Here is a 26,248-nt window from a genome sequence, read left to right as displayed (position 1 = left end):
TTGAAGCCCACATACACGTCTGTCTGTCTGTCTGTCTGCATGTAATGCATGTCTGTCTGTCTGTCTGTCTGCATGTAATGCATGTCTGTCTGTCTGTCTGCATGTAATGCATGTCTGTCTGTCTGTCTGCATGTAATGCATGTCTGTCTGTCTGTCTGCATGTAATGCATGTCTGTCTGTCTGTCTGCATGTAATGCATGTCTGTCTGTCTGTCTGCATGTAATGCATGTCTGTCTGTCTGTCTGCATGTAATGCATGTCTGTCTGTCTGTCTGCATGTAATGCATGTCTGCATGTAATGCATGTAATGCATGTCTGTCTGTCTGCATGTAATGCATGTCTGTCTGTCTGCATGTAATGCATGTCTGTCTGTCTGCATGTAATGCATGTCTGTCTGTCTGCATGTAATGCATGTCTGTCTGTCTGCATGTAATGCATGTCTGTCTGTCTGCATGTAATGCATGTCTGTCTGTCTGCATGTAATGCATGTCTGTCTGTCTGCATGTAATGCATGTCTGTCTGTCTGCATGTAATGCATGTCTGTCTGTCTGCATGTAATGCATGTCTGTCTGTCTGCATGTAATGCATGTCTGTCTGTCTGCATGTAATGCATGTCTGTCTGTCTGCATGTAATGCATGTCTGTCTGTCTGCATGTAATGCATGTCTGTCTGTCTGCATGTAATGCATGTCTGTCTGTCTGCATGTAATGCATGTCTGTCTGTCTGTCTGCATGTAATGCATGTCTGTCTGTCTGTCTGCATGTAATGCACGTCTGTCTGTCTGTCATGCATGTCTGTCTGTCTGTCTGTCTGCATGTTATGCATGTCTGTCTGTCTGCATGTAATGCATGTCTGTCTGTCTGCATGTTATGCATGTCTGTCTGTCTGCATGTTATGCATGTCTTTCTGTCTGTCTGCATGTTATGCATGTCTTTCTGTCTGTCTGCATGTAATGCATGTCTTTCTGTCTGTCTGCATGTAATGCATGTCTTTTTGTCTGTCTGCATGTAATGCATGTCTGTCTGTCTGTCTGCATGTAATGCATGTCTGTCTGTCTGTCTGCATGTAATGCATGTCTGTCTGTCCGTCCAGCAGAACTCTCCGTCAATTAGATTATTAAAAATACTGTTCAAAACATCACTTTTACTGAACATTTATGGTGCAGGGTAAACTTCAGGCAGAGATCGAGGTCCTGCAAAAGTCTCATTAAATTCTGTCCAGCCAGTTTTGCTTGATGCTGTGACGAATTCTGTCTGGACAGACAGACAGACAGACAGACAGACTTTTTTCTGAGTGGTTTCAGGTCCTCCCATGTATGAAACAAAGACATCACTGAACGAGCGAGTTCTGACCAACGTACATACACAACCCCTCTTTTATTTATACAGATGAGACGCTCAGTAAGCAGCAGTGTGGTCTGAAGACGACTGGCTGAAGCAGAGACAGCCTGTCTGCAACACAGTGTCCAAACAAAGGCTTATAAAAGCTTTTGCATCATGGTAAATGTCTGGTGACTAATCTTAACCCTGTTGTGTTTGCACCCTCGGCTAACCTAAACACTTTTTCATAAGAGGCCGTGCACAGAAAGCAGGCTTGCGGTGGTGCGTACGATACGAAACGCTGGGGGACAGCTCATGGTGACCGTGAAGCTTTAACTAGCAGGAGTTACACTTCTATTTTAACGAGCGCTCTGTCAGAGACCCATCAACCATGAACCTGTATGTCACGTCGCCCTTCGCTACGTTTCCTTCTTTCCGTCTATACATTTATATACTGCTGAGCCTCCCACTACTTCCTCTTTAACAATACTAGATTAGATTTCCCCTTATACCTTCCTAGCCGGAGTCGCGGTATAGCTGGTGTTATGAGAATTTATCGAACAGACCCATGATTCAAAGCATTACAGAGCATACGGCAACAACAGACACATGTTCAGATGTTTCCTTTTCAAGGGTTTAGCTTTTGTTACTCTCGTGTTACTTGTATAAAAGCCCAGCAGTAAGGCTTCCTCTTTAAAGCTTTTCATTGAACAAGAGGATGTTTATGCTTTTTAAAGTCTTCCCATTAGCGGCGGGAAGACATCTGAAGAGCTCGGATCGAATAGCGGATACTGCTGACATTAGTTCTAAATAAAAAAAAATAAAAAAAAAGGTCTAATGTCTCATTTCATGGCAGATGAGGAACACTATAACGAGGCTGGCCGTGAAGAATAAGGTTCAGCAAACCAGCAAAGACACTTTGTTGGGAATCTATTCATCAGGTTTTATTGTCTGTTGAACCAATCACGACCTTAAAACTATCTGAACGGGTCAACGCTGATATCCTTCACTGTTTTTTTTTTTTCTCCTTTACACGTTGTGTTGGAAAAAATACATGCATTCAGCAGCATGTGACTAATATCAAAATAAATGCTTGTACAGCGGAATACGGACGCCCCACATCACGGATTTTCACCTTAAGATCTGACGTTTGGTTCACAAGCGAACAAACCAAGCCGAACAGAACGCCGGCTAAGTCGCGCGTACGTCCAGGAGCCGATTAAAACTTGTTTGCTTTATTGAAAAGTTATAAAGTATAAAGTTTATATTTTTGTGGGTTATTTTAGCATTTTGTGGAAGATTTAGTGAAGACATGGGTCCCAAGAATGTTAGCAAGAAGAAAACCGAGCCGCTTTCAGTTTGGTGTTGGAAGCAGGCGATGCCGAGAGGAATCATAAATTAAGCCTAAGTGAGGTTTAATGTCTATATATTCCATATTTTACTTCATTTACATGTTTTTAAACAATGTTTGGATTGATAAGATCGCGCCTCTGAAACGGATTAAACTGCAGAGGTATCAATGTTTATATATTTAAAAAACAAAAACAAACAAATAAACAAACAAACACCAAAAAAAAAAAAAAAACACGAAAAAGACAGTTTGGTGGAATATGCTTGATTAATTTTCTATAAAATCATATTGCATTGCATTTTATTCCCTGACCATTCTGCCATTCTTTAATTTTGCCAGTTTTCTTTAATAAACAACATCCCATCCTTTGTATCCTTTTGTGGAATAAATGCTGTTCTTCTGCGTTTTGTTTAATTATTATTATTATTAATAATTTTATATATAATAACAACAAATTGCTTTCTTTTTTCCATACATGTTCAATAAAAGTCTCCGTATTCACGTCCATCATTCATGATTTAACATCTACCTACGTGATAGTCATTCTCAGTGCCAAGGTTTTAGGGTCACAGGCTCAGACTCAGGGTCACTTTAAACACAGCATGTGATGATGGGGTGGCGTAAAATCACCACACTGGCACGAAGAGATGAAATACTTAAAAGTAAAAAAAAAAAAAAAAAAAAAAACACAACACATTTCCTTCTTTATTTCCTGGATCAGTTGGCCCAGTACCGTGCATTCGTTTAAAGTTAAAGAGTTAGCTAGTTAACTGCGGGAATCTCCCTTTTCTGATTTAGGGATTAAATCAGACCCTCTAAAAATATATAGGACTAACGAGATCAGACTATTCTTCACGATATTTGTGGACACCTGAGGCTAGACTTAAGGTCTCTTGCCAAAGGATCCAAAAGACAATCAGCTGATGATGATGATGATGATGTTTATCTACTGAACATCTACAGTACAGTATGTATGTGCTGGTGTCTTGGTTCCTCTAAAAATATTATCAGTTAACATGAACATGTACTGCTCTATAATAATCACCTAAACTATGGTGTGACTCTTTAAGCGAACGTTTACTTGCTGGTAGATGATTTTACTCCCCGTCCTCAGGATCATCATCACTGCATTAATCTCTGTTCTAGACACTTTAATCCCTTTAAAAGTCCATGAAAAGTCCTGACTGACAACAACGTTTTATAAAACTTAAAACGTTTGCTTCCCTTGAAAATACACTATGTGGGCATAAGTATGTGGACACCTCACCACCACACCCAAAATACAGTATGGTTCTTCCCTAAAATATTACCTGAAGTTTAGCTGCTAATTGTAAGGATGACTGTATGGTCTTCCCTTACGTAGAAGATATAGCACAATAAACATCACCCCCCCCCCCCCCCCCCCCCCAATACCAGCGTTTTGCCTTAAAGCTGGAATTCACAAGTTCCGCCTTATAAAAAGCATAAGCTCTTAGAGAAGGCGTCTGTAAGAAGCGTAAGATTCGCAACCTTTTAACTACGCCTCTTCTTCCACGTTTCACTTCATCGCTTTCACGAGTGGCAGATTTGTTCCCGGCTTTCTTCTACACGACCCTGATCTGTAACCAGAACAAGATCACAAAAACCGTTTGAGATGATGACGGCGACGGCCTCTTTCACTCCGAGCCAGGATCGCTCCCCGGCTTCAGAGCATGTGAGCCAGGTGGAACCTCTCTAACTGGACATTATAATTGCAGATGGGAGTTAATAGGCCCGACACTGACAGTGTAAGCACATTTAAACAAAGCTGCGGGTAAATTAGAAGCAGACGCCGTGTTAAGGAGGTAGGCAGAATTTCCCATGGCAACCCCCAACCCCCCCCAAACCCCCCCAGCTGGGGGTTGGATCCCGCTGGTTCAGCAGAGCGCCTGTTACGCGGCTCGAGCGGGGTAGATTCCACCTACGTGTGATCAGACCAGCTGTAGGCTAATGCATAGGCCCTGTGTAACGTCAAGCTACGGACCCTGATGTTTAACGCGGCTGCTAGCAATTTTCTGCGAGTTTTGGGGTCATACTTAACTCTTTATTTATTTTAAATCAAGTTTGGTGTGAAATGTGTACGTCTAAAGCCATGACATGGCCCAAAGAACCAGAACTACAGGGCACTGAACTGAGTTCACAGAAAAAAAGTGATGAGAGTTAAACTACATATACACTGTATTGTATATATATCATTTGTTTACAATTATTTAGTTTTTTCTTTTTATTCCAGGTGATATTGCGGTGCTTCTTGCCACTTGTGTATAATTTCACTGGTTCCTGGCTCTTTTTAGGATCCTTTATGGTTTAGGATTTAAAACAGTAACTTTACAACCTTGGACTCCGTCTGTTCGGGTTAGTGCATGAACAAAAACACACCTTTTAGCATGTTTAGCACATTTTATTTTTCAGGACAAAGACCACCTGTTCTTTGCAGGTGTTTAAGAGTTGATTGGGGGGGGAACAGAGCTTTTTAACATCGAAACGATAAGCAACTTCATCTTAAAAGTGCAAGGGAACGTACTGTATGCAGGATTAGCGGCTAGCACAGACGTCTGGCGCCTCCAGGGTTGGGGGTTTTGATTCCTGCCTCCTACTGTATGTGTGTGGAGTTTGCATTGTCTCTCTGGTGGGTTTCGTCCTATTTCCGTCTGCCTGGGATAGGCTTCAGGTCAGCCGCCCCGACCCAACACAGGATAAGCGGTATGGAGATAATAATAATTCTAATAATAATAATAAAGCTACATACATATGTACTTTTTTTTAAAAATGAGTAGTTATCACTCTTAAAGCTTTGTGAACTACCAAACTCTCGGTCAACAGCCGATCTTTACAATGCACCAAAAAGCGCAGTGGTGCTTCAATCAGTTAAGGCTATAGGTTACTGATCGGAAAATTGGGGGTTCGAGCCCCGGCACCACCAAGTTACCAACGTTAAGACCTTGAACCAGGCTATTATCCCCATCTCCTCCAGAGGGGCTGTATCCTGGCTGACCCTTTGAGTTACTGATCGGAAGGTTGGCAGTTTGAGTCCCGCCAGGTTCCCGCTGTTGAACCCTTATATGCATATGGATATGCAAAGAATAAAGAATTTCAGTGTGCAGTAATGTATATGTGTGTCAAATAAAGGCTGAACGTAACTTAAAATTAGCTAGCAATTGAGATTCTTAAATCCAACCAAAGCCAAACTATCGATCGTTTCGAATGTTACTGAAGTTGCAGGCGGGAATGTCTTGAGCAGAAAAATATTGCGTTCTATTAGCAAATCATTTTTGTCTGATTTTTTTCTTTTTTTTTTTTTTGTTGAAAGGCCAAATTTATCTTCCATAATCTTATCTTTGTAAAAAATTATAGTTGGGTTTTTGTTAGATTCAAACCATCAAATACTTTGCGGCTTTAGCAGTCGAGGTCAGTCACAGCTTCTGTGTTGCAGTGCATCAGCCAGGCCATGTGTGTGTGTGTGTGTGTGTGTGTGTGTGTGATCTGATGTCTGCTTCTTTACTTCGACTTTGCTCAGGAGCGCTGAGGTTAATACAGCTAACCAGCAGGGGAAGTATCTCACCCAAAATCTTTTCCAAAGTACCGTACCGTACAAACCCAACCCTGTGTCTCAAACAATATCTACAACAAACACTTCTGAACGAGTAAGAAAAAAGTGAATTCATTTAAACAAGTGACTGAAACTCAAAGCGTGCATTACTTAATTGGGACGTCTTTAGTTTTTCTGACCTGATTGCATACTAAAGCAGCGATGTGGTTTAAAACTTGATTTGCATACGCGTTTGCAGAACTTTATGCTGATTTAATTGAAAGTGGGTTGTTTCCTGTTCTGTGTGACGCTCAAGGCTGCTGTATTGTGAAGTGTTTCGAAAGGTCAGGTGTTTCTGTAAAGTTTTCTTCACTTTATCCTCATTGTGTTTCTCTGACAGGTGTATGGTTTGCGTGCTGGTGTGCGTGGATGTGTCTGGTCCTGCCAGTTCAGTATAAATGAATGCTAATGTAAGCAGATGGACTTATTACAGTTTTACTTCTGCTGGAACCGTTTAACATTTTATGGGAAATTTGCCTCGCCACACAAAGCTTTTTCAAAATACGAGGCGGATGACCCACACACCGGGATCCCAAGAATGTTAGCGAGGACTCGAGAGCAAGAAGAAAACGGAGCCGCTTTCAGTTTGGTTTTTAAAGCAGCCGGTGCCAAAAGGAATCATAAATTAAAGTTACATAAAGTTCAATGTCTGTTTATTTTACTTCATTTGTATGTCTTTTCTAAATGGTTTGATTGTTTTTATAAGCAAAAAATATGATTATAGTGTTGGAAATTGGTAAGATCGGTGATATTTTTGGGTTGGCTGGAACGGATTATCTGCATTTACATTGTTTCCTTTGGGAAAATGTGTTTTGCAATACGAAATTTTAAGAACTTGCCTTCGGAACAGATTAACCATCTTATTTTAATTTATACACTTTAAAATTTCAAACAAACTTAATTGTGTAAAGCTGCTTTGCGACAATGACATCTGTTGAAAGCGCTATACAAATAAAACTAAATTGAAATGAATTAAATTTGTATATTTAGGTACCGCTGTAATTTGTTTTGTTATGGTATATCCCAAGTTTAAATAGAGGTCATTGATAAAACGGAGCACGGCTAATTAAAAATCCTACTCATAAGCGTAAGCGTGTCTGTATGCCACGGCTCAGCGCTACAGTACGCGTGTTGCACCGGCAGGCTTGGAGATGCAAATCCTCACGTTTTATGGGATTTCTCCGCGCGTCTCGGCTGCTTGTCCCAATCTATCTACTTGAGCAAACGCTCACTGAAGTCCCACACCGTCTCTCACACAGGTCTCGACTGACATTTACAGAAGACTTCAAGCACGGTACGGTGCGGCGATGAGGCTCTTGGACCTTTGATGTGAAAGATGTGAGGAAATAAAGATTAGTATTTCGGCTGTACGAGACAGTCAGCGAGACGGAGACAGGGACGGGTAGACTGAGAGGTGCGGAAGAGGACTGAGCGCGCGGGGGTGAGCGAGCGGTGCAGTCGAGCTGAGGCGGGGGTTAGACGCGTGTGACGTTGGCTCTTTTGCTTCTAATCTGCTCGGCTTTATTCATCTTACTGAAAAGTACGGATTACACTGGAGACAAAGTGGAAATTGGTTTATAGGACAAACACCGTCTGGAGGCCTCCTTCTGCTGTGGTTAGAACAGAGAAAGTGCTGTTTTGTGCTCTTTTCAGCTTTAAAAAAAAATGTAGTAAAAAAAAAAAAAAAAAAAAAGGTTTTGTAATGAAACAACTTACCCTCACTCACTTCCGTCAGTCTCGGATCCGTGCGTGTTTTCCGCTGACGTTCTGATGCCGTGTCCCGCTGCAGCTGGCAAAGAAAGACAGAAAACCTTTCAATGTCCTCAGTTTCACCTCCTTTAAAAGAAGCGCTAAAGGAATGCAGGTACGACGCGAGGAGCCTTAAATAACCTCACTGCACCCACATGTAGGAGCGACGATAAAACCAGGCTTGGTTACTAATCTCAGGAGCGGCATCACAAAAAAAAACAGAAATCAGACTTTTCAATTATTCTTTTATCATAGTGACCGTTTCTCATTCATACTCAACCGTTCATACGAGATTTTACACAAGAAGTTTGGTATTGGTGAAACTTTCTTATCCTACTGATGCTCGTACACCTGATGTGAACCTCGGATTACTGATTACCCAGAGGGACTTCTGGAAGAGCTTTAAAAACACACCCTCATGCTGGTTCACCAACACTGCGTTACGGGTCAGCACCAGGGATGGGAACCACCGAGGACCACTCCATAGGATATCGCGATAACCAGGTGCAGATTCAATCTGTATTGAGATTCCGTATCTTTATAAATGTCCTGAATCTATATTTCTTTATTTGTTTTGTTGTCAGACTTTCTAAACAAACTTATTAAATAATTCACTCATGCTGTATCACACAGGACGCTGTTCTGCCTCCCAATGTTCAAACCACCTCTGGGCTTATAGAGGAACTGCAACATTTTAACATTCTGTACATCAATTAAACATCAAAAGAAAAAAGAAAAATAATAATAATCTACCTGAATTGCTACAAACAAACAAAAAATTATCACAGTATGTGAATCCCAAAAGAAAAATTTCCCCCCCATCTTCAGTTGGTTCCATCATTCGTTAACGCAGCGGTACCTCGTCATATGAACGCCCCACCTTACGTATTCTTACCTTAAGGACTGAAATTTTGCAAGAAAACACGAGAACAAACCAAGACGAACCGGCGAAGTTGCGCGTACGTCCGGGAGCCGTTCAAAATGTGTTTGCGTCAGTGAAAAGCCAAGCAAAGTGAGGTTACATATTAGTTTGAATGTTTTACGCGTTTTACGCATTTGGTGCGAGATCTAGTGATGACAAAGCACCATGTGTGGCAAGAAAATAAGCAGGGACGGTAGCAAGAAAAAAAAAGGAGCCGCTTTCAGTTCGGTTTTTAAAGCATTTACGTTTCTTCCTACGGGGAAATGCGTTTCGCAATACGGAATTTTGCTTTAGGAAAAAAATAGATTCATATGAATAAATTAGTTCGCAATTATAAATAATACATTTAAATAAAACCCGTATGCCGAGGTACCACTGTAAAACCAAACAAGCATTTTTTGGCATAAATTTGGAAAATCAAACAGTGAGCCAAAACAAATCCATACAATTAAGAAGAACGAACTCATCGCGGCGGACTGAAAGCAGTGGAGCCAAAACCAAACGCCTTCACTGATGGAAGATTTACTGCGCGCCACGCTTATGAGCGAAATGATGTTTAAAGTCTTTATGGGTTTTTTTTCCCCCCGGAGGATAAAAGCTTTTTCATAAACCATTTCCTTTTGGTACGACGTCGCGTTTCAACACTTCTTCAGCTGCAGCATGTCAGCATGTGACCGGGGTTGAGTCGAGAGCTTCTCCTCCTCTGTTTCACGTCAGGAATTTCCTTCCTTCTCGCTTAATTCGCACCTCGTTCACCTTTTCTATAGTCTGTAGATCTGACACTTTTTGCTGAAGGGCTGTTAACTCGTTATATTAGTTATAACAGATACAGAAGCAGGAATGAAGAGAAGTGAAAACCTTCCCTTTACCTTTAGGATTAGAGCAGGGAGTTTGAGTGTGTGGTTTTTTTTAAAACCCTCTGTACTTGACCTTTAATGGAGGTTTGTGGGCGTCACTCAGCACAAATAAGCAACATCAGGTACACGATTTAATTTTTTATTTTTTTTTGCTTTACTTGGAACACAAAACATTTCCACCAAACTTTACTAAAAGAATGATCGATGAGGGCCGTCGATTCACAATTTAACTAAAATAAATAGCTAAAATATATTCTGAAGACATGCGGGAGAAGGTAAGTTAGAGCTGTTAGAGCTGAATACTACAGGAACTCGAGTGACTGCATGTAATATTAAACAGCGTTTATTCCGATCATGTATTTAAACACCACTACAAACACGGTTACATCACATTCTTTCCATATTAACCCAGATATATGATTCATTTACAGTATAATGATTCATTAGTGTTGGCCGTCGCAAGCAGAACGTCACCAGCGTTATGAGTCACAACACAACACCCTGACTGACACGCACCATTAACACAAAGTATTTTTAGAATTCTTTTAGAGCTGAACTCTAGATTGCGATGTTCGTGCGGAAAGATTTACAAAGTCATTGATGTATTTAAATTCGAGATGGGAAAAAAAAAAATAATAAATAAACTCCATTATGAACTTTGTGTCGAATCATATTTCGACTCAAAAACTTAAAAAGTACATTTTTTAATTAGTCCAGAATTGTCTGGTTCTAAACTCGATTGGCCACGTCTGGTACCTCATCCCGTCCTCCCAAGTCTGGTGTAACAGGAGCACAATTATCGACCCTCGTCTTTGGCTAAACTGATTGGTGACTGATTCGCTCACAGGTTTTGGAGAAAAAGGCATGTCAAAGGCGTACATCTTTTGATAATGTAATGCTATAAAATTACGTTTGTGTTGCACTACACGGCAGAACAGCGAGCAGAAGATGAAGTGGATTCAAAATGTTTGAAAAAAATTTTAATTTTTTTTTTTTTTTAAATGTAAAAAAAAAAAATCAACCGCAGTTAATTGTTTAATGATAAACTGTAAACATCACAAGATTCCCCCTTGATTAGACAAAGACACATGTTTAGAAACTTCTTTGGGATTTGGATTTTTGTGTTTTATCCTTTACACTTTTTGGGGGCCGTTAACTTATTAGTTACAACAGATACTGAAGCAGGAATAAAGAGAAGTGAGAACTTCATAATAAAATGGTACATTTTAAATGATAAAAATAAAAATAAATTAATTTGACGAAATTTTTATTTGTTTAAAAAAATTTTTAAATTATTTAAAAAATTATATTTATTTAATTGAAAAGAAACTTAACAGTAATTAAATGATTTTTGCAATATTTAGATTTTTTTGTTTATATATATGAAAAATGTAAGTTAAAAAAAATAATTTTAAATAAAGTACAAATGTACAAAAAACATTGTAATTTTTTTTAAAATAGCACAAATCCTTGAAACATATAAAAAAAAAAAAATAATAATAATAATAATAAATGGTCATGAAAAAAACATCTTGAAACTTAACATTTCCGAGCACGGCGTGGTGTTTTATTGGCTGCGTTCACATCAGCAGCCTGACTGATTCAATTCAGATTATTTTACCCTAATGTGACACAGATCTGATTAGCAGCGCTAGCAACAGATGCTAAAACGGCTAAAGCGGCGCATCTGGCTTTCCTCATGCTCCTGGATCTCTGAACTAACTGCTCGCCGTCCTCACGAGCAAAATCCCAAGAGTGCTTTTGTTTTTTGCTGAAATCACATGATGCATTGTTTAAAAAAAAATAATTAACAGTCGCACAAATTCAAGGCCTGCGCGAAGCCGTATGGATGTGCGTATGAGTGCCGTTTTTCAGTGGACAGACGCGATTACATTATAGTCAGATAAAACTTACAAACATGATGACACGCAAATCCGATCTGACAAAAATAAATAAAAAAAAATAATAATAATTTTATCTGAATTAAACAATGTGACCTGTAATGTGAACACAGCGTATAAGAAAGCAGATTTCACAGTACTGGAATTCATTAAACATCTCAACTGCTGTTTAACACACAACACATAAACAACAAGAGTTTATGCATGTGTAAAGTTATGCTCTAGAGAACAAAGGTTTTGTAATCTGTAACTTAAATGGTTCAAACAATTACACACACACACACACACACACACACACACACACACACACACACACACACACACACACACACACACACACACACACACACACACAAGAGTGCTCACAATTGGACTAGAAAAACTACTGACAAGTGATAAAACTCTAACCCTAAATATTCCACGTCTGCAAACGTAACTCCTTTGACTGCTTTGTCTCCCACACACACACACACACACACACACACACACACACTCTGGCAGTCTGATCAGCGGTCTGCATGGCATCAGCCAGTTGAAACATGTTTAGACGTCTGATCTGGGTGGTCTGAGTCAGAGACAAGGCCTTAGATGTTTTAATTGTCTCCATCCTTGGGCGTGTCATCGACTTGAAACGGCTCCGAAATAACAGCGGCTCCCTCGCCCGTGCCGCGCTGCTCTTTTCTCGGGCTTTATATACACTCGGAGTTAAAGGCACCGCAGATGAACCCGAGCGTTCAGCTCATCAGGGATCCGGCTCTTGCTTGGGAATGGACTGTTAGTGTTATGACTCCATTTCCTGGGTCTAAATTACTACCTTGTTTTCGCCATCGGCTAGGACGGATCCGCGATAAAGCCTAATAGCTGGTCATAACGTCCGATTCTGAAGAGGCGCGGCCGGCCGGCGTGTCGGAACGGAACCGGGCTGCAGGTTTTTACAACACCCTTAAATCAGTAGGGGAAGCTGAAACGCTGTTGGGACCCGAGAGACGCGAACACGCTGACGTTAAAGAACGCCACTCCGCTCCACACAACACACACACACACACACACACACATACACAGAAACGTCTAGAGGTACTGTAGGCATCGAGATGAAAGGGGCGTAATAAAGTCACAGACACTGTAATAAAAGACTGTCGCCTCCACCAAAGAGCACTGGTGCCTCAGGAAGTCTGTAATTTACAGTGACAATATCAGGGACAGTCACGGAAACCCGGGGACGGCGTGCGAGAGGACGCGGCCTTGCTTTGTGCTCGCTGCAATTCGATCGGAAAACCTTTCCGGTGCCGAGTTTAACCAAACACATGATGATGTTTGTATTATCATCAGTGGAACATTTTCCTACTGAATCAAACCGAGCAGAGAGTGGGACGCTCGAAAGAAAACAATACGATACAGTGCACCTCCCACATGTGGCCTGTGGTATTAATCTGTCTCTCTGTTTGTCCGTGGGTGCGAGAGTAATGTTCCTGTAATGGCGCGTGATCTTCGCGCTCTAAACGCATCCTCGCTGCGAATGCTCCAGGACTGGGACGGCCCATCGCTCCGGTCCGGGGTTTCAGGTTCTGAAGACGTAACTGGATCTCACGCATAATTCTGTCACACTCGAATAAAGCTGAAAAGCTGATTTAGAAATATCCGAAAGAGAGAGAGAGAGAGACTGTTGTACTCATTTCCCAGCCGCTGTCACTCTCTCTCGGGAGGAAACGCTTCCAGACGGCTTCACAGTTCTTTAATCAACCCCGAGAAAAGACGCTTTTGTTCTTCTTCTACCGCTGTAAAGAGCTTTCAGTCCTCCTTGAGCTCCGGCACGTCAAGAGAAATCCATTAACGAGACTAAGACCACCTAAAACAAGCACATCAGATAGAAGGACGGATGCCAGAGACGTGCGCTCTTCTTCAGCGTTTGCTTTTTTTCACGTTCGAAGCAGGAATCGACCGACAAGAGCCAAACTGTACAGCAGTCTCGGGTGACAAATTCAAGTTCCCGAGCATCGTCTTTTCTTTTTTTTTCTTTTTTGTGATCATTTGCAAGACTGAAAACAAAACATGCCACATAAGAACAGTGTGCAAAAGTTCACGCACCCCATTTTCAACATTTATTTTAGTCTTTTGACATTCGCGATTTCCACACCACTTTATTTTTTCCCAACAAAAAATTTGTTACAGGGAGAAAAAAACAACAACTAAGTTTGCATGTCTGTAACGGAAAAATCATTACACAACAAATACAGCTGGGTTTTGATCTAAATAAAAATGAAAATGCTTTTCTGAAACGCTGCGTAAAAAGTAACAGCTGAACTTAAAAAAAAACTGAGCGAACTGATTTGCTGACTTTGTTGTTTTTAAAGTAAAGTGTTAAAGTGAAGTCTGTATTTATTTTATTACTGGATCCTGATATTGTAGGATAGACGTGTTTCAGTTCATTAGAGGGTGTGAAGATCTTTATGATGTCCTCTCTCCAACACACCTCTCCTATACACTCCCACACACCACCCCACCAACACCCATCAACACACCCACCCACCAACACCAACACCCACAACCACCCACCACCCCACCAACACCAATACCCACACACCAACACCCACCAACACACCAACACCCACAACCACCCACAACCACCCACCACCCCACCAACACCCACAACCACCCACCACCCCACCAACACCCACAAAAACCCACCACCCCACCAACACCCACAAAAACCCACCACCCCACCAACACCCACAAAAACCCACCACCCCACCAACACCCACAAAAACCCACCACCCCACCAACACCCACACCCATCAACACACCCACCCACCACCACCACCAATACCCACATAACCACAACCACCCACCACCCCACCAACACCCACCACCACCAATACCCACACACCAACACCCACCAACACACCAACACCCATCAACACACCCACTCACCAACACCCACCCACCACCACCAATACCCACATACCCACAACCACTCACCACCCCACCAACACCCACACCCATCAACACACCCACCCACCCACCCACCCACCACCACTACCCACACACCAACACCCATCAACACACCAACACCCCGACATTCAACCACCCACCACCCCACCAGCACACCCACCAACACACCCACCCCACCAACACCCATCAACACCCCGACACTCACCCACTCACCCCGACACTCTGATACCACAATGAAAAAAACTTAAAAACGTAAATCTTGACCGTTTCGTATCACAAACTCAGCACTACAGTATTGATGTTTAAATGGAAGCGAACGTTCAGCGCTTTGTAAAAACAGTCAGATTTTCCTCAAGTCCAACCCCTCATACTGCAGAGCGTCTGATCAGCTGACACTCACATCGATTTGAACTGAAACTTGCGGAGTCGTTGCCAGCTCGAGCGCACACACTGCCGTTAAAGCAGGGACGAAAAAAAGGGACTAAATGCTAAAATGTTAATCGAGTTCGTGGCTGTTGTATTTCTACGTTTCACTTCATCTGTAATTTAAATGGTCGAGTTAAACGATTAACGGATGCAGGAGCATTTTCACTGGTTCCAGAGCGAGACTGTTACAGAAGAGACGAGCAGGCAGAGGTGTGTGTGTGTGTGTGTGTGTGTGTGCGTGTGTGTGTGTGTGTGTGTGTGTGTGTGTGTGTGAGAGAAGAAGCTGAAAGAGCATGACTCCCAGGACGACAACGGCTGGAAGGGTCATCGCTCAGAGAAATCCAAACAGTTGCTTTAACTCAGGGAGAAAAAAATAAAAAAGGGGGATGAAAAGGCGAAGGGAAGTCTGAGCTTTGTTTTTCTCGTGGTTATTCTCACTGGCCGTCCATTTTCATGGCAAAACTAGAGGGGAAGCAGATATTACAGGCGGTGTTAAATAAATAAATAAATAAATAAATAAAGTAATAACACGTGCACTCTCGCATGACTGTAGAAGTTTTCCAAACGCGGACTAAAACGCTTGAGTTTGCGCTCAGCGTGCGGCTTTTTCCCCTCGCAGCGATCTTCCATTTCGTCTCGTACTGACAAAGTGATAAATGTAAGAGATTTTATGGAAATTGTCTTCTCGAAAACATTTTCCGTTGCGTTCTGTGAGTTTTCACACTTCTTCTGGGTAAAGACAATCCAGGAAGTTTTTATCATTTTTTTATTTTTTTTTAACTAGAACAAAACCGAACCGTAACAAGTTACAGTCTGAGTTTAAAGTTTAGAGAAACAAATATGGAAAGGGTTTAAAGGGCAGGTTGGAGATGCCCTTTGAGCGGTCCAGAGACACACGTTACTGAGTTCTAGTGATGGGTTGTTTATGAAGATTCGTTCTTTTTGAACTCTTTAACGTGACTCAGAAGGACGAGTCGTCTCAGAGAGTGATTCGTTTATTTTCTACTGAGCGCGCATGCGCAAATCATCGCAAAACCTCCGTAGGTTATGTACAGGAAACAGAACTGAGTGATTCTTCCTCAATGACTCTTCTACTCCGAGTCGTTCGTTCGTTTGTCACGTGACTCCCATAGACGCTATGCGGTGCAATGTATTTAAAAGAACGAACGACTCAGACTGGAAGATATTAGAGATGAGCTACTCATTCTGTTTATTATAATATGTCCTGGGACTATAGCCAAAATATGTGTATGTAGCCATATTGGGATTTATTTTAATGTTGTATTTATTGAAAATGCAACATTTTATTTTATTTCTGATTAAATGAACTCAAAAAAAAAAGATTGGTTCATTTTGATGAAGGAGATTCAAAGAACCGAGTCACCGAAACGATTTAACCTTCCCCTCACTACTGAGTTCCAGGTGGACTGTATGCTCCAGTCATGTGACTTGGCTTGCGTGTACTAAAAGTCAAAATAAAAGGTACGGTTTCTTCTGATTTATAATTACTGTATGATTATGGTTATGAAACTCGACCTAACAGATGTTTGGTACTTCTGGTATATAGTATAGAAAAATCCTGGCATATGGTAGAAAAAAAAATGTGTTTAGATTAAATATATACCTACAGAACAATGAGAGAGAGAGAGAGAGAGAGAGAGAGAGAGAGAGAGAGAGACGCACATTTCCACAAATGATCTGCAATAAATATTTCCTTTAGTTTTAAATAATAGAAACTGTGTGTGTCAATCAATTCAATTTTCAAAATTGACAAATCCACTTAAAACATGACAATCCAAACTAAAAAAAAAAATTGTATAACACAATATAAAAATATTATAACTCAAAATAAAAAAGTAACACTTGAGCAAAATTGTGTCTGAAATGTTTCCCTTTTCTTATTTCTAAGTTTATAAACATTGCAAACCCATCTGTGTTTTGTCTATAGATGATAAACAAATAAACACTACATCACCAGGAATTTTGATCAAATAACCCCAGATCCTGAGCTGGACAAAACGCCTGAAACCTCCAGAGCTCCAAAGTCGGCTAAACCGGCCGCTGCTCACGGTGCTGATCGTGAGCGAATGAAGAGCGCGGTTTAAAAGCTACACCGTGTTTGTGTATTTACAGTATATAAGGTATAAGCATGTTGATTGTTGTAATCTTGAGCGATTCAGAGTCACAAGTGCACGTCTCGCTGTGATCATGTGACCAGTGCTCTCTGTACATGTTAACTCCTCACGTTTGGACTTCTGGTGTTTAAACATCACAACTGATTCACGTGCAACACTGATTTGCCCACGGTGCTTCTTTTTTTACATTTTTCTGTACATTATGAGGCATCACATTACACCGCCGTCATGTTTAAGCTACATTAATGATTAACAGCAGACTTGCCTTATAGGAGCAAAGTGCTTATGACATTACAGTGCCTTGCAAAAGTATTCATACCCCTTGAACTTTTCCACATTTTGTCACGTTACAACCACAAATGTAAAAATTTCTACTGGGATTTTATGTGACAGACCAACACAAAGTGGCACATAATTGTGAAGTGGAAGGAAAAGGATAAATGGTTTACAAATTTTTTTTTTTTTATACAAACAAAAATCTGAAGTTTCTTGTGCATTTGCATTCAGCCCACTTTACTAAAATCCAGTGGAACCAATCGCCTTCAGAAGTCACCTAATCAGTTACTAAAGTCCAGCTGTGTGTAATTTAATCTCAGTATAAATACAGATGTTCTGTGAAGCCCTCAGAGGTTTCTTAGAGAACATTAGTGAACAAACAACACCATGAAGCCCAAAGAACAACCAGACAGGTCAGGGATAAAGTTAAAAAATATATATATCCCAAGCTTTGAACATCTCACGAAGCGTTGTTCAATCCATTATCCGAAAATGGAAAGAGTTCAACACAACTGCCAACATACTGTAGCAAGACATGGACATCCACCTAGACTGACAGGCCGGAGCAAGGAGAGCATTAATCAGAGGAGCACTTCAGAGGCCCTTGGGAACTCTGGAGGAGCTGCGGAGATCCACAGCTCAGGTGGGAGAATCAGTTAGTAGTGCACTCCACAAATAGGGCCTTTATGGAAGAGTGGCAAGAAGAAAGCCATTGTTGAAGGAAAGGCGCAAGACGTCCTGTTTGCATTTTGCATCAAGCCGGGTGAAACTTCTTCTTATGGCTTTCTTCCAACAAGGGGTATTAAGATATCAAATCTTTAACTAATAAGTCATGTGCGTTGTGTTGAATCATCATCATCATTATCATCATCACCTCCACCACCACCACCATCTCTACAGCATACAAACAACGAATCAGAAATAAAAACGTTTTCTTACCATCATTACTTCATCATCTCTGCTGAATGGTTCATCTCACACACAGACTTCCTCAGGGACAACTTCATGGACACCCGACTCTTCTAGCTCTTTGACCTTTGACATACAGAGATAAAGAAGAAAAAGAGAGAGAGAGAGAGAGAGACCATTAATTTCAGTTGATTAGATCTGAACTGAAGTGTTGAACAACCCGAGCTAAAGGTGGCACAATCGAGCTGCTCCCCGCAACCGTCCTGCCCGGTCTAATCGGCCCGCACGGGAGAGCTAATGGAAGCACATGTAAACTTCAAGAGAGAGCCTTTAGCATGAAATTGCGAGCAGCTGGCTTCTATTCATCGCCCTGTGGCTCCCTCACTTATGGTTTTTTAGGGAACAGCTGCACGGATAAAAGAAGAGGACTAAACAAACACTGTACAATGAACAGCAAACACTGAGCTGCCTGCGCGAACACTCGCTGCTTGTGCGGCTCGCCGGCGCTCTCAGCTGCCCCTTTTCTATATTTAATTTGCAGATTTCGGCATCCCGCATCCCCCCCTCCCCAAACCCCCCGCACCCCCCCTCCGCCATCATAACCCACCCCGAGCGGCTCAGCCACCCTGAAAAGCAGTGACAGTGCTCCTTTGTTCAACCCCTGCCTCTCAGTACCCACAATCCCCCCCCCGTTCCACCACCCACCACCATCCATCGTCCGCCCACTGGCCTTGACAGAAAAGGTTTGGGTGAGAGACGGAACGAGAGGGAGAGACTGAAACAGTGACACGCTGCAGGACGAATAGACAAAGCCATGCCCTTGCACACGTTTTTTTTTTTCTTTCTTTTTTTTTCTTTTTTTGACTATTCCTGTGCTTTTTCTGTAGACTCAGCAGTAATGAGGGGGGGCATCAGAAAGGGGGCAGCAGTCACAGAGACCTGCACTTCCAACCGAGATGGATTAAGGGTCTTTGTCTGGGAAGCGAGAGACACATTTAAAAATGACTTCAAGCATTCAGTGCTAGGAATCTGAATATATTATATCGGGTTGGACGGATGGAGGGATTTGAGATGAAGATTATCTCAAACACTCCCCAGGTTGGGTTTAAAATCATCCTTACACGAGCACAATTTTTAATTTAAAAAAAAAATATTTTGCAAAATATAGCTAAGACCTTCTCGTTTTAGCACCTTTTGATCTTTTACAGTCTGATTTAATATCTAATGTGAAACAGAAGTTTAATTAAAAAATTAGCATATGAACACTGCGTCTAGCAACAAATTTAAAAGCAATTAACTCTGCTTTTTAACATTTTTACACATCTCGAGTTTAAATTTTTAATTATTCGAGTGTCAGATCATTTTAAGTCTAACAAAACATTTAACGATCTTACAGTTACAAAAACTTCGTAATAAAGTGGAATATTATTTCAATTTATTTAGATGCAAAATATTTGTACTTGTTAAGGGTATAAAATTTTGCAGTGTAGATGTTTTTTATGTTTTTTATATAAAAAAAAAAAAAAAACACAGGTTGTGTCCTGAAACTTTCTCTTTCACGTGTGTTGCTTTTAATTAAAATTTTAATAGATACAGCACCTTTCTTACACTCAGTCTCTATACAAGCATGCAATGCAAAGACACACACACACACACACACACACTGGTAACTAATGAGAAAAGAGTTTGTTAGAATTTAAATAAAGCAAACCAGACCCACTCGACTTGTCATGAGAATAAAACACCCTCGTCTTGGTTCCCACCAACTACTCACTAATCCCACCTTCCCTAATGTCCACTCACTAATCCCACTGTTCCCACCAACTACTCACTAATCCCACCTTCCTTAATGTCCACTCACTAATCCCACTGTTCCCACCAACTACTCACTGCTTCCACCCATTTACAGAGACCACTCGCTGCTCTTATTGATTACAACGTTCCCAACAATGCCTCGCTAATCTCACTACTCTCAATGTCCACCCACTGATCCCATCATTCCCAACATGCATTCACTCTTCCGGCCGATCCGAGAGACCACTCAGTGCTCCTACCAAATCCCAACATATACTCACTGAGCCCACTATACTCAACTTTCCCCTCGTTAATCCTACCTTCTCCAAAGTCCACTCACTGATCCCACTTTGCCCATCAAACGCTCACTCCTCCACCTTTCTCAACGTCCTCATACTGATCCCACCATTCTCAACTCATTGCTTTCCATTCACAGAGACACTCACTGATCCCCCACCTTCTCCAACGTCCACCTATTAATCCCCACCTTCTCCAATGTCCACCCACTAATCCACAGCTTCTCTAACGTCCACCCACTAACCCCCAGCTTCTCCAATGCCACCCCCTAACCCCCACCTTCTTCAAGGTCCACTCACTAAACCAACCTTCTCAAACATCCACTCATTAATCCCACTGTCTCCAACGTCCACCCACTAACCCCCACCTTCTTCAACGTCCACTCACTAATCCCACCTTCTCAAACGTCCACTCACTAATCCCACCGTCTCCAACGTCCACTCACTAATCCCCACCTTCTCCAACGTCCACTTATTAATTCCACCGTCTCCAACGTCCACTTACTAACCCCCAGCTTCTCCAACGTCCACCCATTAATCCCCACCTTCTCCAATGTCCACCCATTAATCCCACCTTCTCCAACGTCAACTTACTAAGCCCCACCTTCTCCAACGTCCACCCACTAACCCCAACCCTCTCCAACGTCCAGGCATTAATCTCACCATTCCCAATGTCTGCTGCACTGTTCTTTGTTCTTGATTCAAACTCACATACAGTATCAGTAATGTTTACGAGTAACCGTTTTCTTTACACGGCTTTCTTTTGTCCGTGTTCTTGACGGAAAGTGTAGTATTTGGTTAAACTGGTATAGTCTAGCATGGTGCAGTATGCAGACGTGTTTATGCGAAAGTGATTAAGAGCAGTTTGTGTTGCAAAAAATCTCATTTATCAAAATATATTGTGAAAAACTCACATTAAGGAAAACCTGAAGTGAAAATCGCTCGTTGTCACGTACCCCAGTGTGTCGGTGATCATGCTGGTTAAATTTGTATGCAAATTAGCCCGCGGTACCATCTAGGGACTTCTGGCGTGCACTGTAGCCACTTTCTTGCACTTGGCGTCCCTGTGTGAAACCTTAACAATCCCAGCGAAAGGTGTGCTGACAAAGTGCCTGGGGGGTGCGAACGAAATGTCACAGCGTTTGTTTGTTTAAACATTCAGAGATGATCAGGCGAGTCTGTGTATATGATACATCACTTACATCCCACAGCTTCTCTACTCAATTCCACTCATCTGATTTATAGCCGCTGGTGCAACAAGTCAGCAGGTTAGATATTACGCGCATTTATCTCTTCTAAATAGCAACGTGTCAGAGATGTCCAATCGTTCACGTCACCTGAAAGGAGGTTCAGAACAGACGGATGTTCCGTCTAAGGAACTACAAATGCAGTGCGTTGGAAAAAAAAAAAAGAAAGATCTATTCAATCCTTTTATAGCAGAGATGTGAAAAGGATGAATGGGAGTAAACGTCTGAGCCGCGTTCACATCCATACCTCCAGACGTGGGGTAATAATCCGCCACCTACTGTAAAACTAAACCGCGCGATATTAAGACGGAATATTTCCGTCAAACATAAACGCCTGGGTTTGTATTGTTTATAACTAAAAAAAAGAAAAAGAAAAGAAAAAACGCTGCCTGGTGTACAAGCGTTCGTTTCATCACGCGCTCCCGTGGAAACGAACGGTCTGAAGTTATGCACCTGCTACTTTTCCCTCCGCACAAAACATCATCATGAAGTAGCGATTCTCAAAAGACACACAGCTGTCACGAGAAAACAGATAGAGCTTCAATAACCACGAGAACACCTTCGTTTATCTGTAGAGAGAAATACATACACTGATGTGAGGAGGGAAAAAAAGTGGAATTGAGCTGAACGTACTGCTGAGTTTATAAACGACAGATCTGTTTATTCTGGAGTTATTAACTCGGTTTTCTTAAACGAACATCATCATGTTTATGCTCTTCCTGTTTTCAGTCTCAGACAATTTTTCCACTTTTTTTTTTTTACTCCTGATAAGAAAAAAAAATAAGAAAAAAAATTATATATATAATTTTTCTTTTTTTACCATTTTGCATATTATTATTATTATTATTATTATTAATTATAATAATTTAAATTTTAAATAAAGGAAAAATATATAGTGTGGCAATTTAATACATTCAATAACTTAAGATTTTTAATACTTATGTAACAATTAAAAAAATAAATAAACAAATGAATTAAAAAGGTTTTTTTATTTGCACATAATTTAAGCCAAACTGTACATACTTAATTGTTTTTGACACTTCCCAAGGCCTGCCGACGGATTGGAATTATTTTATTTATTAATATATTGAAAAAGCTTAAAAATATCGCAAATATGGCAAAATATGACCACATTTATTTGTTGATCATGCATGCACATACATTGGTGTGTGTGTGTGTGTGTGTGTGTGTGTGTGTGTATGTATACAGATCATTACCAAAAAGTTTGTGTTTGTATTTTTTCCAAGAATGATGTTTTGTGAGTATAATTATAAGATCAGAAAATAAATGTGGTCATATTTTGCCATAGATTTTGTTTACATTTTTACATTACTTTCATATTTTGTGTGTGAAAAGGTAAGGAAAAGAAAAAAAGGAAAAAGGAAAAAAAAAAAACAGTATTATGTATATTATATTAATAGATAATGTATAGCAATGAATTTAGCAATAAAATAATATTAAGTATTAAAAAATATATACTTTTTCTTTTCTTGAAATGTGTATAAATTTTTTAGGCTGACAAATAAACCACACACACACACACACACACACACACAGTCTGGTTCTGCCTACTGATTTCCTTTTTCACTTAGTAAACAGCATCAAAACATTTTCCTAAATGTCACGACTCTGATCAGACCCCCCGTACATTTTCACAGTTATCACTTTACAGATGTCTGTAGACTTTAAAAGAGTTTGGTGTAAAAGTCTCACTGCACCACAGCCTTAAGAGAGAGTCAGGAGTGCACGCTCTGAAAGCTGGATATTTCTGGAATAAAGGCTATTTCATGGTGAGTTCAGTCCGGCTATTTTACAGGAAATGGATTTTTTTGTTGTTGTTTTTTTCCCCCCCGTTTGCTTTTTCACTCAGTCCCACAAACAAATGGATCCAAACACCGACACTTGTGCTGGAGAGAGCACGAGCCTGTGAACACTCCGAGAGAGCTTCCTAAGACAGAACGCAGGAAACTAAACCCACTGCACCGTCTCCTCTCGAACTTCCTGATGGTCTCCGATGCAGTCCCCCCCCTCGCGGACTTCACTCCGGGACGAACACATTATGAACAGGTTGATTAAACATGCATTAGGAGCCGATCAGGGAGAAGGACCGAGTGATTTAGGATGCGCTCGTCTCCGGAGACTAACCCAGACTAAGACCTCCATTCATGACCCTGGCGTTTCACGAGAGTTCCTGAGCACACAGAGTGGCCCCTGGGGTGTAACTCTGAGTGTATTGTCCTGGTTTAAAAACAAAACAAAACAAGCTTCGGACCTTTTAGACAGACTGATGTCCTGAATCTGGACAAAGGAATCGCGTTAGTTCCATCACTTGCACATGAGAGCGCGAACAATGAGGATGATTTGAAACGTGGAAAGACATGGAGGGAAGGAGGCTGTGAGACGTGCATGCCAGGTAATGTGGAACAAAAAAATAAAAAATAAAAAAAAGGAGAATGTTCTAACTATTTAATCTTATTCGTTCATGGAGCCAGGAATCTAATAATATATATAATTATAATATAATAATAATGATAATAAATAATTAGCAAGCTATGACAAATCAGATAGCTATGACAAATCCTCCTACAAATGCCTCTCCATGATGTCTTCGGACATCACAGGCTATAATATTAGGTGTTTTCAATAACAGTCATTAAAAAAACCCTCATCATATTAATGACTGGCTCTCCGCAGCTGGACGTCTTTTATGCATCATTTATAAATGAGAAAAGAAAAGCATTCGGGTCACTATAACGTTTTATTTTTATTTTTTTTATTACAGCCCGGAACACTAGCACCAGCTATTTTTATACACACACACACACACACACACACACACACTCTCTCCGTCACACACATGACAGGTCATAATCGAACAGGATCATTTTAAATCCGTTAGTGAAGTGAATAAATCCCCGGAGCGGGATGCTGATCCGACCCGTCAGTCTGAGGAAGCCCCTCGGGCCTGGGCACTTAAACAGCGCATCCTTGCAGCGTTTTATTACTGATCCAGGTGAACAAAACGTCTACAGAATATAGTTTCTTCTTCGTATCTGATGGATCCTAGCGGTTGCTGGTGTGAATCGGTAATCGCTGTGCTGCAGGCCGGTTATCGCGTATCGATCAGTGACTAGAGGAAAGCAAAGGAATCTCTTTGTCATTCTTTCTCGTTCACACGGAGGAGAGACAACTCTGACTCACGGTCTGACTTAACGCTGGACTGATGCTCATCACACTGTGTGATCTTCAGTTGACTTTGTGACACAACCGACTAATCGACCTCATCTTAGCGATTATTAGAAAACATTTTCAAAGCGCAAAGGTGATGCCTACACCGCAAAGACACAAGACGTCTAAATGAATGACTAAACGCTGCTGGTGTCCACCAGAGAGACGGGACGTCCTGCACGTCTCCTCGTCTCGTCTCGTCTCGTCTCTTCGCCGGCTGCATCCAGATGGCGGCAGGACGTATATATTAACCGCCTCAGTAAGCGCACGCCGAGGCTAATAGGCTGCATCATGGTTCAGTCCACACAGACATTTATATTAAACTGCATTAGCAGCGCGGAGCGGCTGTCACCGCCGCCTGAGGTGGTTTTCCCCCCCGACATGATCAAATGCTGCAATAATTACACCCTACAAGCTCCTGATTAACACATTCATGAATATTACAACAACACATTATTTCTGCGTGCGAGGGTGTTTTTTTAAGCTCGGAATTTATATATATATATATTTTTTTTTTAACTGGGACACGACGGCTTTAACCCTTCGTCGCTCAGCTATGCGTCCCTCCTCCTGCACAATGGGACGAGCTGAAACATGGGAAGCTTTATGTCGTCATGGTGTGTTAGCCCAGTGAACGTGTGTGTGTGTGTGTGTGTGTGTAAGTTTACTAAGGGACGAGCCGTGCACCTGGAGCAGGGATGGGCATTTTAGAGGTCAGGGTTCACAGCTCACATGGGGCGCTGACTAAACAGGCCTGTGCTCCCAGACAACCCCTGCGGCGGGTATACACAACATGGGCCTTTTCACTTTTCTCTCTCTCTCTCTCTCTCTCCCCCCCCCACCTTCTCTCCACCCCCCCTCCCTCCTTCCTTCCTTCCTTCATTCTCCCTCACCTCCTTCGTCTCTCACGCTGCTTTTTCTTTCCCCCCCCGTATTTAATCCATAACCACTCGAACGACCGGCGGCTCAATTATGCTCCCAGTTTCACCAGCATCTCCAGACGGATTAAGATTCAAAAACAATTAACCTCCTCGATGGCTGATTGTTTCCTGGGGGGACGCAAGACATGTACGTAAAACGATAAATAAATAAATAAATAAATACTTAATAAAAACCTGTATGTTTAGTATAATGGAGGAAAGAGAAAAAAAAAACGTCAGACAAGTGAAGCGACATTGCGATAATTCTTTAAGTCTCGAGTTGCATACGCAGAAGCACGCTTGCGGCTTCTAATGATCGCCTCGGAGACTTTTACTGACTTTGACGAGACAGTCTGGGTGTAC

At 41.4% G+C, this 26,248-nt stretch overlaps 1 long non-coding RNA gene across 1 annotated transcript in view; it reads right to left on the bottom strand.

Moving 5' to 3' along the window:
- LOC128543163 (uncharacterized) overlaps positions 1 to 26,248 on the bottom strand; it is a 34,027-nt gene that overhangs the window by 5,677 nt on the left and 2,102 nt on the right. Inside the window, exons 2-3 of the long non-coding RNA XR_008365701.1 lie at positions 18,431 to 18,526; positions 7,993 to 8,065 (exon numbers count right to left, since the gene is read on the bottom strand). This is a non-coding gene — a long non-coding RNA (uncharacterized LOC128543163). The remainder of the gene's footprint in view (positions 1 to 7,992; positions 8,066 to 18,430; positions 18,527 to 26,248) is intronic.

Source organism: Clarias gariepinus, chromosome 15 (genome assembly GCF_024256425.1).
Source record: "Clarias gariepinus isolate MV-2021 ecotype Netherlands chromosome 15, CGAR_prim_01v2, whole genome shotgun sequence".
In the NCBI taxonomy this organism is placed as follows: Eukaryota; Metazoa; Chordata; class Actinopteri; order Siluriformes; family Clariidae; genus Clarias; species Clarias gariepinus.
This window is presented reverse-complemented; position numbering and strand designations above follow the sequence as displayed.